This window comes from Colobus angolensis, unplaced genomic scaffold, assembly GCF_000951035.1.
Source record: "Colobus angolensis palliatus isolate OR3802 unplaced genomic scaffold, Cang.pa_1.0 Scaffold61, whole genome shotgun sequence".
Classification (NCBI taxonomy): Eukaryota; Metazoa; Chordata; class Mammalia; order Primates; family Cercopithecidae; genus Colobus; species Colobus angolensis.
The window spans coordinates 2,501,033-2,511,109 of NW_012119710.1; positions in this window are offsets into that span (position 1 = coordinate 2,501,033).

Genomic DNA, 10,077 nt, shown 5'->3' on the forward strand with positions numbered 1-10,077 from the left:
TTTCTGCCTATTTAGCCCTTATCTCCTGAGAAAAGAGCACACAGATCTTAGCATAACAGGCTTCATAGTCACTGTGTGTCTATTTCACTCCCAAGAGATAAGATAATCATCATTAATTATATGGTGAATAGTTGGGGGTGATTGTTGGCTTCAAGCCCACACAGAAAAGCAGTACCTCTTCCACTCAGGTTCTCACATTCTGGAAAGGAGAGGCAGCTGGTGAAACGAGGTGGCTAAGACCACAGACTTTGAAGCCAAGCTGCCTCTGTTCAGAGTCTCTTTGACCTTGTGCAAGTTTCTGCACCTCTCTATGCCTCAGTTTGCTCGTCTATAAATTGGGAGTGATTAAAATAGTCCCTACCTATCTCAGAGGGTGATTGTGAGGATTAAATGAGTTATTGTTAAGTGCCTGGGTCCAACCAATGCCCCAGTAGTGTTTGCTGAATAAATGCTAAGTAGGCCCACCCACCGCAAGCCTCCAAGGCAAGGCTCAGGAATCAGACTCAGAAAACCCAATGCCATTGATCTTGTGGCCCATGCTAATCAGGTGAGCTGAAAACAGCTAATTTTAATTCGTAGAGAACTCACTCTATGTCAGACACTCTTCCAAATGTTTTGTGGGTATATGTGTACATTTACCAAGTTAATCCTCACAATAATCCTAGAAGATATGTAAGCATTACTTTACCACTTCCATCTTATAGATGGAAAAACTGAAACATAGAGAGGTTGCATAGCTGGTTGTGGGCATCAGACTTTAGTGCTACAGCTAGGTGGAAAGCAGAGCTTCCCGGGTCTCGAATCCCAGCTCTGTTAGCTCTGAGCAGCTGTGTGGTGTAGAGCAAGGCATTAACCTCTCTGTTTCTCATTAATTTTGAAATGGGGAAAACAGCACCTAGCCCACAAGGCCTGAGATAATGTGGGTGGCATGCCCAGCATGGTTTCTGGCATATGATGGGGCTCAGGAAATGGGAAACGTTATAAAAAGGAACAAGGGGGACTGAGCATATGTTCTAAACCCGGGACAGCCCCACAGAAGCCGGGACCTGGGAGCTTCTTTCAACCACACTGAAAGTAATTGGAGTGGGGGCCCTCTCTCTTCCCACCCCCACTCAGAACCCCACAGAACAGTCCTAGGGGTAAGGATGGAGGATGCAGACCTGGGAATCCGCCCACCCTGGCTTCCACTTCGGCTCCTTTACTTAACAAGCTACAGGTCCTTGGGCAATCACTCCCATCCGTAGCCTCACTTTTCTCACCTGTGCAAAGGGGCAGCCACTGCCACTTCACAGGTGTGGCGAGGAGCAGATGAGACCATTTAGCTCACATTTATAAAGCCCTTGCCAAGTGCCAGCCACTCTTCTCTACATGTCACACGCATCTACTCCTCCTAACATCCCTGTGGAGCAGGTACTGTCATTGTCCCCTTTTACAGAAGCAGAAACTAAGGCTCACTGAGGTCAAGAGGGCGGGGTGAGGTCACACAGCATCTGAGGGGTAGATAAGCACCGTCAGCCCAGGCAGGGCCACACAGTCCATGGCCCATGGCCAAAGTCAATTGCTCCTAGAGGTCCCTCTCCAGCTCCCTGGATTTGAAAGCAGGAAAACATGGGCTGTGTCATGATTCATGCTCTGAGCTGAGATGTCCCTGGCAATTTGTGATGGGCCCCTAACTAGGTGTGGGGCTCCAGAGCACTCCAGAGTGGTCAAGGCCATTCCCTGCCTCTTCTTACATTATGGTCATCCCAGGCTGCTCGCACCTCCTGCCTCAGCTTTCTTTCCAGTGTGGAGGTGAACATGATTTCCCCATGGCCAAGTCCTTTTCCCCAGAGCACCTTCTTTCTGTTGTTCCAGTTTTGTGTCTTTCCTCAAGCTAAGAACAAATCGCCATCTCCGCTCTGCTTGTAGGTGGAAGTGGAAACACACTGCTGCAGGAAACTCTTTTGCCCCCAAGTGGCCCCTTGTTCACATTCCTGTGGCTCCAGAAGAGGGCTGGCCTGGCCTGAAGTCATCTATCAAGGCTGGTCAGGCTGGAGGGGCTGTTGGAATCAGTTTGTCCCACCTTCTCCTTTTCACCAACCCAGAAATGGAGCAGCAGACAGGGGCAGGGCTCTGCTCAAATACACAGGAGCTCAAATCAGGGGCAGGACAGCTACCATGGAAGAGCCTTACGACACGCAAAGATTTTGGCTTCCATCAAATACTCACTCCAGTCCCGCAAGGTAGGTGTTATGGTTCATTTTATAGATGAGGAAACAGAGCCACAGAGAGGTTAAGTTGCTAACTTAAGGTCACATAGAAAACTATGGCCAGGGACTTTAAGCCAAGGTCTGTCTTGACTACTAAGTCAATGTTACTTTCTTACTCTCACACCATTAGTAACCATATACTGAGGTTGGGGGCCCAGATAGAGCCTACCAACCAAAATGGTTGGATTCCTCTCACCACTGTCATCACCCAGAAAAGCTGGCAGGTAGGGGCCAGGATTTTCTTTTTTTCTTTTTTTAGACAGAGTCTCATTCTGTCACCCAGGCTGGAGTACAGTAGCGTGATCTCGGCTCACTGCAACCTCCACTTCCAGGGTTCAAGCGATTCTCCTGCCTCAGCCTCCCTAGTAGTTGAGATTATAGGTACACACCACCACACCTGGCTAATTTTTGTATTTTTAGTATAGACGGGGGTTTCACCATGTTGGCCAGGCTGGTCTCGAACTCCTGACCTCAGGTGATCCATCCTCCTTGGCCTCCCAAAGTGCTGGGATTACAGGAGTAAGCCACCGTGCCCAGCCAGGATTTTCTTTTTAACCTGTCAATCTGGACTTTCTCTCCCGGGCTCGACCCCTCACCTTGTCTTTTTCCAGAAGGATCTGCGAGCATTTCAAGCTGGCAGTGATGCTAAGAGACAGGCACCCTCCATTAAGCCCAGATCCCTTCCTCATTTTCTCCCTCTCCTGACTTGCTGTTTCTAATGGGTGCCACATTGGTCCCTTTACCCCCTTGCTGTGTCTCTGAGCCCAGATGCTGCCACCCCTGTTCCCATGTGTCAGAACCCTGCCATTTGCAGGTAGATACAGGTTCAAATTCCTCCACACTCTCTATGGACTGTGTGACTTTGAGCAAGTTACCCATGCTTACTCCTTTGCAAATGGAGTGATAATACCAGTTTTGAGGGGATATGTGGAGGAATGGAGGAGCCCTTGTAGGACAAGCAGTCTAGTGCCTACCCTGCAGTAGGCCCCAGGGGTGGAAGCTGCTGTGTTAAGGTGGTTTGGGTGACATGGGTGGAACAGGGGTTGATTGCTAGTAAGACAGAGGAGAGCAGCACAGAATTAGGAAGGTGTGGCTTAGATGCTAGGGAGAGGCTCCTGTGGTGACCAGGACCACGTCTAAGTGACACCAAATAGCAGAACATTCCAGCCAGTAGTAGGAGTCCCAGAGGAAGTGGCCGGGTGCCGCTCTGGGTGTATGGGGCCCATGGCAGGTAGGCAGTGGGCACCACACCGGGCCTGGCCATCAAGCTGAAGTTCGAGGAAAAGACTCAGAACAGCCCTCTGAGGAGCATATCTGTGTCCTCACTTTACAGATGAAGAAAGCAAGTCACAGAAACGGTAAGTCACTTTCCCAAGATCACCCAGAGAGTCGGTAGCCAAGCCACGATTAGAACCTATACAGCCTGGCTCCAAATTCTGACCTGTTAGCCAAATATTCTGTATGCCAGCTCACCATGGGTTTGAACTGAAATGCTGCCACATCATCATTTGCCCTGCCTTGGACCCCAGCAAAGCCAGAATGTGGACAGATTCCCAAGGGAGGCAGGAAAGCTAGGCCAAGTGCCAAGCCAGGCTTCCTTCACCCCAGGAAAATGAATTCTTCCTCCCTCTTCCCCTGGCCCAAAGCTACCAGAAAAAGAGTCCGGGCCCCAAAGACAATTTTTAACAGTTAAAAATTAAATGACAGGAAACCATTACATGAGGGCAGGCGGAGGCCGTGTGCCCTTGAACTTGCGGAGGTGGGGCTGGCTGCCGGCCCCAGCTGCCTCCGCGCTCAAGCTGCCTTGTGAGAAAATAGACTGTGCTGTGGTGGGCCTTGGGTGGTCTCTAAAGGGATTTGGGGCCAAATCAGCACCATCAGCCAGGAATGTGCCGCAGGAGGTCCCAGAGCCCTGCCCAGGACAGTGACTCTGGACACAGTGACCCTCATTGGCTGGTGGGAGCAGCCCTGCCATAGAAGGGAAAAGGAGGGGGCACAGGAAGCAAAAGGCCTTACAGAGCCCAGAGACTTCTTCTTGGGGGTTGGCCGGATGCCTTCTCCTCCCGCTCTTTGCACAACAGACCACGGCCTTCCTCTCACACCACGCTGGTCTTGGTTATTCTGCTTACTCTGCCATCCCCACAAGAGACCTCGAGGCTGCCCATGCCTCCTCCTAGGGTGGCTCCCAAGCCTCTTCCTCTTTGAATTACTCATTAAGCCCCCAGCTCCAGGTTCCCTTCTCAAGAGGAAAAGTGCTGCTGCCTCCAAAGTATGCCTGAGGACCCGTGGTGGGAAAATCTCATGGGAGTGGCTTCCTCACTACCATGTGGCATCACGCAGGCCCCTTACCCCTCTCCAGCCCTGCACACATTGTGTGTTTCACATTCTGCAGGATAGGAATGATGTCCCCTGCAATTGTGCAAGGCAGTGGTCCTGTCTCCTGAGAGTTAGAGGCCTGAGTTGTCCAAAAGAGCATGGGAAGAATGCAAAGGTCAACAGGGGCAGGTGGGATGGCTCCAGGTGCCACCGGACACACTTAGGCAGCCCTTGGATGAAGGCCTTTCATTCTCTTGGGCTGGGGCAGGGCAGTGGGTAGACCACCTTCTCTTCTTCCCCCCACCAGGCATTGGCGCCCACGGGTCCTGGGCTTTGTCAAAGGAACCAAGTAGCCCTGCTTCCTGGTAACTCTTTCCCCGTCTGCCTGGCATGGCTGCTTGGTTGGACCAAGCCCCTCAGGTGGCAAGCTTGAATCCCTCAGAGGAAGCCCCAGGGATGCCTGGGGAGGACTTTGCTTCGGAGCTGGGCCCCATCTCCACTTCAGCCCCTACAGGCCTTGTGGCCTAAGGCAAGGTGATTGGATCTCTGGCTCCAGTTTGTCTATCTGTAAATGGGGGTGACAGCTGCTATGGAAAACAGTATGGAGGTTCTTCAAAACGTTAAAAATAGAACTACCATATGATCCCGCAATCCCGTGTCTGGGTATATATCCGGAAGAATTGAAACCAGGATCTCTAAAAGATACCTGTACCCCATGTTCACGGCAGCACTATTCACAGTAGACAAGATACTGAAACAGCCTCAATGCCTTATGACAGATGAATGGATAAAGATAACGTGCTGGGGCCGGGCACGATGGCTCACGCCTATAATCCCAGCACTTTTGGAGGCTGACGTGGGTGGATCACTTGAGGTCAGGAGTTCAAGACAAGCCTGGCCAACATGGTGAAACCTCATCTCTACTAAAAGTACAAAAATTAGCCAGGCATGGTGGCAGGCACCTATAATCCCAGCTACTCAGGAGGCTGAGGCAGGAGAATTGCTTGAACCTGGGAGGTGGAGGCTGCAGTGAGCTGATATCACGCCACTGTACTCCAGCCTGGGCAACAAGGTGAGACTCCATTTCAAAAAAAAAAAAAAAAAAAAGATAATGTGACATGTATACACAACAGAATATTATTCAGTCTTAAAAAAAGAAGGGAATCCTGCCATATGCAACACATGGATGAGCCCAGGGAACATTATGTTTGATGAAATCAGCCAGTCTCAGAAGGGCAAATACTGCAGGTTCCATTTGTGTGAAGGATGTAGAAGTCAGATTCATAGAGGTGTAGAATGATGGCTGCTAGAAGCTAGGAGAGGGGAAAATGGGGGGTTATTCAATGTATGACTTGAGTGTCAGTGATGCAAGATGAACCATTCCTAAAGATCTGTGCTCTAGTGCCTGGAATTAACGGTGCCATAGTGTGTACTTAAAAACCTGTTCAGAGGGTAGACCTCATGTTAAATGTTCTCACCACAAAAACAAACCAAAAGCAGGGGACACAAGGAAACTTCTGTACATGATGGATACGTATGTTACCTTGATCGTGGTGATTTCTGGCATGTCTGCCTATGTCTAAACTCATCAAATTGTGTACATTAACTATACTGTTTAGCGGTATATCAATTATCCCTCGATAAAGCTGTAAAAAACAAAAAGAGGTGGGGAGGGTGAGACTGACTAGAAACTGCGGAGAGGAAAGAGCTTGGTGCTGGCAGGAAGAACAAAAGCTGCATTTAACGGGCACCTTCCTAGCGCCACCCCTTCTAAGTGCCGCGTATGCATGATCTCATTTCTCATTTCGTTGTCACACACACCTGTAGTGGGGGAATAATTTTCTCTACTCCACACGTACCTCTGACTCTTGCCTCTCGCTGATCAAGGCTGATGGGCTCTTGCTCTTTCCAGACACTACACTGGCCAATGTGGAGAGAGACAGTTGAATTAACACGGCTTCCACCCCTCCACCCAAACCGTGCCGGCCACCAACAGTCTCCCTCTGTGGCCCAGCCTAACACTTTGTGAACAGGAAGGCATGGCCAGTGGGGTCTGTTGCCCCCAGGGAAGCAAGCCTCTTTGCGCAGGGGAGGGAGTGGACAATCCATGTCCTTGGCCTCTCCACCCGCTTCTGTGCCTCACCCCCCAGCCCATCCCTTCAAAGGAAGCTCTGTCTGCTCTGTCTGCGTTCCTTTTCGCCCCTTTCTGCCCTCTCCGGTGGAGGATTTATGGTTTTAATAATGCTGTCTTTCTCCACCAGCCTCACTTGCTGTTTAGTCCCCTCTAAAGATCCTTAAAATTAAAACACTAATCAGGAATTTATTTTCTCATCAATTCTGCCCTTCAGGTTATGAGGCCCGGGTGTTTTCACAGCCCACTGGCGAGTCATGGGGAGGGCCCCACAGAGGGAAAATGGGCGCTGGGAATGGAGGATTCTGGCTCCAGTCTCTTGAGAGAGAAGGGAGAGAAGAGCGGGAGAGACTACAAGAGACAGAGACAGTCAGGCCTGAGGTCAGGGAGAAACAGCAACAAGTGGAAACAGTGTAAACAGTAACCAAGGGAGACAGAGAGAGCACAACCTGCTGTTGCAGGGGAGGAGAGAGAGACGGAAAGAGGGCTGGGGACAGAGACCAAGGCAGAGAGACACACAGATGGCAGGAGGTGCAGCCAACGGGGATAGAAACCAGAGAGACGCAGAGATGGAGTGGAGGAAAGGGGCAGGGAGTAGAAGAGAGGTAACAGAAATGGCAAGAGAGGCAGGGACGAGCCAACAGGCCAAGTGCACACACTGGGGTACAGAGGAACTCGCCCCTCTCCTCAGAGGGGCCTGCACTCCTGCAAGTTGACATCTTTAGCGGGGATCGTGCAGCACATCTGCCTCCCCACTCCAGACCACAAGCTCCATGAGTGTGGGGCCTCTAGGTTTTTCCCCTTTTGTGTCTGCAGCAATGAACGGGGCAGGCTGATTTCTACCCCTGGGCTCCTTTTAGCTCTGAGATCCTACAAGGTACCTAGTGAAGCCGCTGGGAGGCCTTCTCTTTCTCCTCCCTCTAAGCCACGGAAAAGCTTGTTGAATCCTAGGCCTGCCTCCCCTGCCACCCACCACCTCCTTTCAATACAGGCAGCTCTGAGAAGGCGTCATCTCTTTCCACCAGCCTCCTGCCTACCCAGAGGAACTGTTTGCAAAGTGCATTTCTCCTGACCCAGCATTTCTGTTCCCTACATGGGAAACTTTTGAGATCCATTAGGTCACTCTGAGCACTGAATGAGGAGTCTAGGCTGTGTGATCACGGGCAGGTCACTGGCCCTCCATCCCCCTCACGTGTAGAATGAGGGGCTGGGTTCCTCTCTGACAGGCCCTTCTGGCCCTGATCATCTAACGGTCTTTGACCTGACCATTTCAGAAGACCCAAACTGAATAGAGGAATGGAAAAATCTATCCTCGTTCATGTATTCAGTTGACAAAAGATATTAAAGAACTGCTCATATGGAAGACGCTAGGCCAGACACTGGAGAAGTCACCCTCAGGAGCCTGGCCTGAACTTAGTTCATCATAAAGTCATAACCTCCATTTGCTCCTCTGTAAAATAGGAGGGTGTGGTGTTCAGGGCATTATGGTTCAGGAAAGGGCTTTGTAAACAGAAGTCAGATATCAGAAGGGGTTGTTTAGCAACAGAAGTGTGCAGAAACCTCATCAGAATAACTCATGCTGACACCTCCAAGGTCTCCCAGGACCTATACGGGCTTTCACTCCAGTTCAGGTTCTGCTGGTGCCAGGTCAGGCCTTAATCTCATGAATATTTCCATCCTGGAAGGCCTAAAAAAACATCTGGGTTTGAGTCTCAGTTCCAGCACTCACAAGGCCAATAGCCTTGGGCAAGTCACTTCCCCTCTGGTGGCTTCGGTGTCTTTCATAGGAAGATAAGTAATCCTGTCTCAGCTGAAGGGAGACGTAAAGCTTAAACCGAGGTCGAAATACCAGGCATACAGTTGGTGTCTGAAAAAAATGCTTGCTTGAGGCATGATTTAAGCCAAAAGAACACCAGTAGGTAAGAATACCAGTGTGTCATGTTACCCACACAAGGATGTCCTGGAATTGTGGCACAGCCAACCCCAGAGAGACAGGGAGATCCAGCCTCCCTGCTCAATACGGCATTTGCTGGGCCAGCATTAGCATTTTGCAAGATGATTCAGCATCTTGCAAAACCAGGGTGCTTAGCCGCCCCCCACTTCATGCTGAGAGGCTTGTTCCTGCCACAGCCCAGCTTGTCTACCTGATAGGAAATCAATGTGTTTATGATCCGAGGCCACTTGCACAAAAAGAGGAGGGAAGAATTGCTCTTCCCAGGTCCAGATAGCAGCAGGCCCAACCTGACTGATTTAACTCACTGGGCACCTTTCTAACCTCAAATCTTTTATCTCTTCAAGTCAGAGTATCTAAGAGCTATAGAACCCAGAATCATAATCAAAGGACTTTTCATACCCCTATCCTGAGGGATAGATGAGTCCTCTTGTGGGGTTCTGCTCATTGGGAATCAGTACCTGTCAAATTATATAAACTGGAAAGGAATTTGGCTGTATCCTCAGGAGGTTTGGAATCCTGGAATAATAGAGTCATGGTCTATAACTTAGACTCCTATGAGAAAATACATGGCTTATGGGAAAAGGTAGATTTTGTTGAGAGGGACAAAATAATCACAGTATAATTATGTCTCATTTATGCTGTAACCACAGATCTAGAGTTGCACATGATGCTGCTGGTGGTATACTCCAGGATTCAGAGGCAAATTTAATAGTATAGAAGCTAATAGAATTTATGATGATGCTGATACTTATGATCAAATGTATCAGGAGAGCAAATCAAAACCCCTTTAGAATGTTCTACCTGTGAAGGAGAATTGGCCTGAAGAAGATTTAGATTTGATTATTCATAGATTGATTATGGTTCTATCACTCAACAAACGTATACCATTAAGTGCAGATAGCTATAGATCAAGGTGGCAAAAGAATTGTGCAATTAGTACAAAAATATGAGAAAGTTTGTGCTAGTATTATTGGATGGTCCAGCTGTCTGTTTAAATCAGGACTAAGCTATTATAAAATGCTTGGAATCTGTGTGAGCATTTTAATTACAGACGGTCCCTGACTTAGGATGGTTCAACTTACGATTTTTTGATTCTGTGATGGTGTGAAAGCAATATTCATTCAGTGGAACTGTACTTCAAATTTTGAAGTTTGATCTTTTGCCAGGCTGGAGGTATGCAGTATGATACTCTCTGCCAACGCTGGGCAGCAGCGGTGAGCCTTTCTGGTTTTCACTTTCAGCACAGTATTCAATAAATTTCATGAGATATTCAACACTTTATTATACAACAGGCTTTGTGTAAGATGGCATTATTTAACTATAGGCTACCGCAAGTGTTCTGAGCATGTTTAATGTAGGCTAGGCTAAGCTATGACATTTGGAAGGTTAGGTGTATTAAATGCACTTTCGACGTAAATGCATTTTCA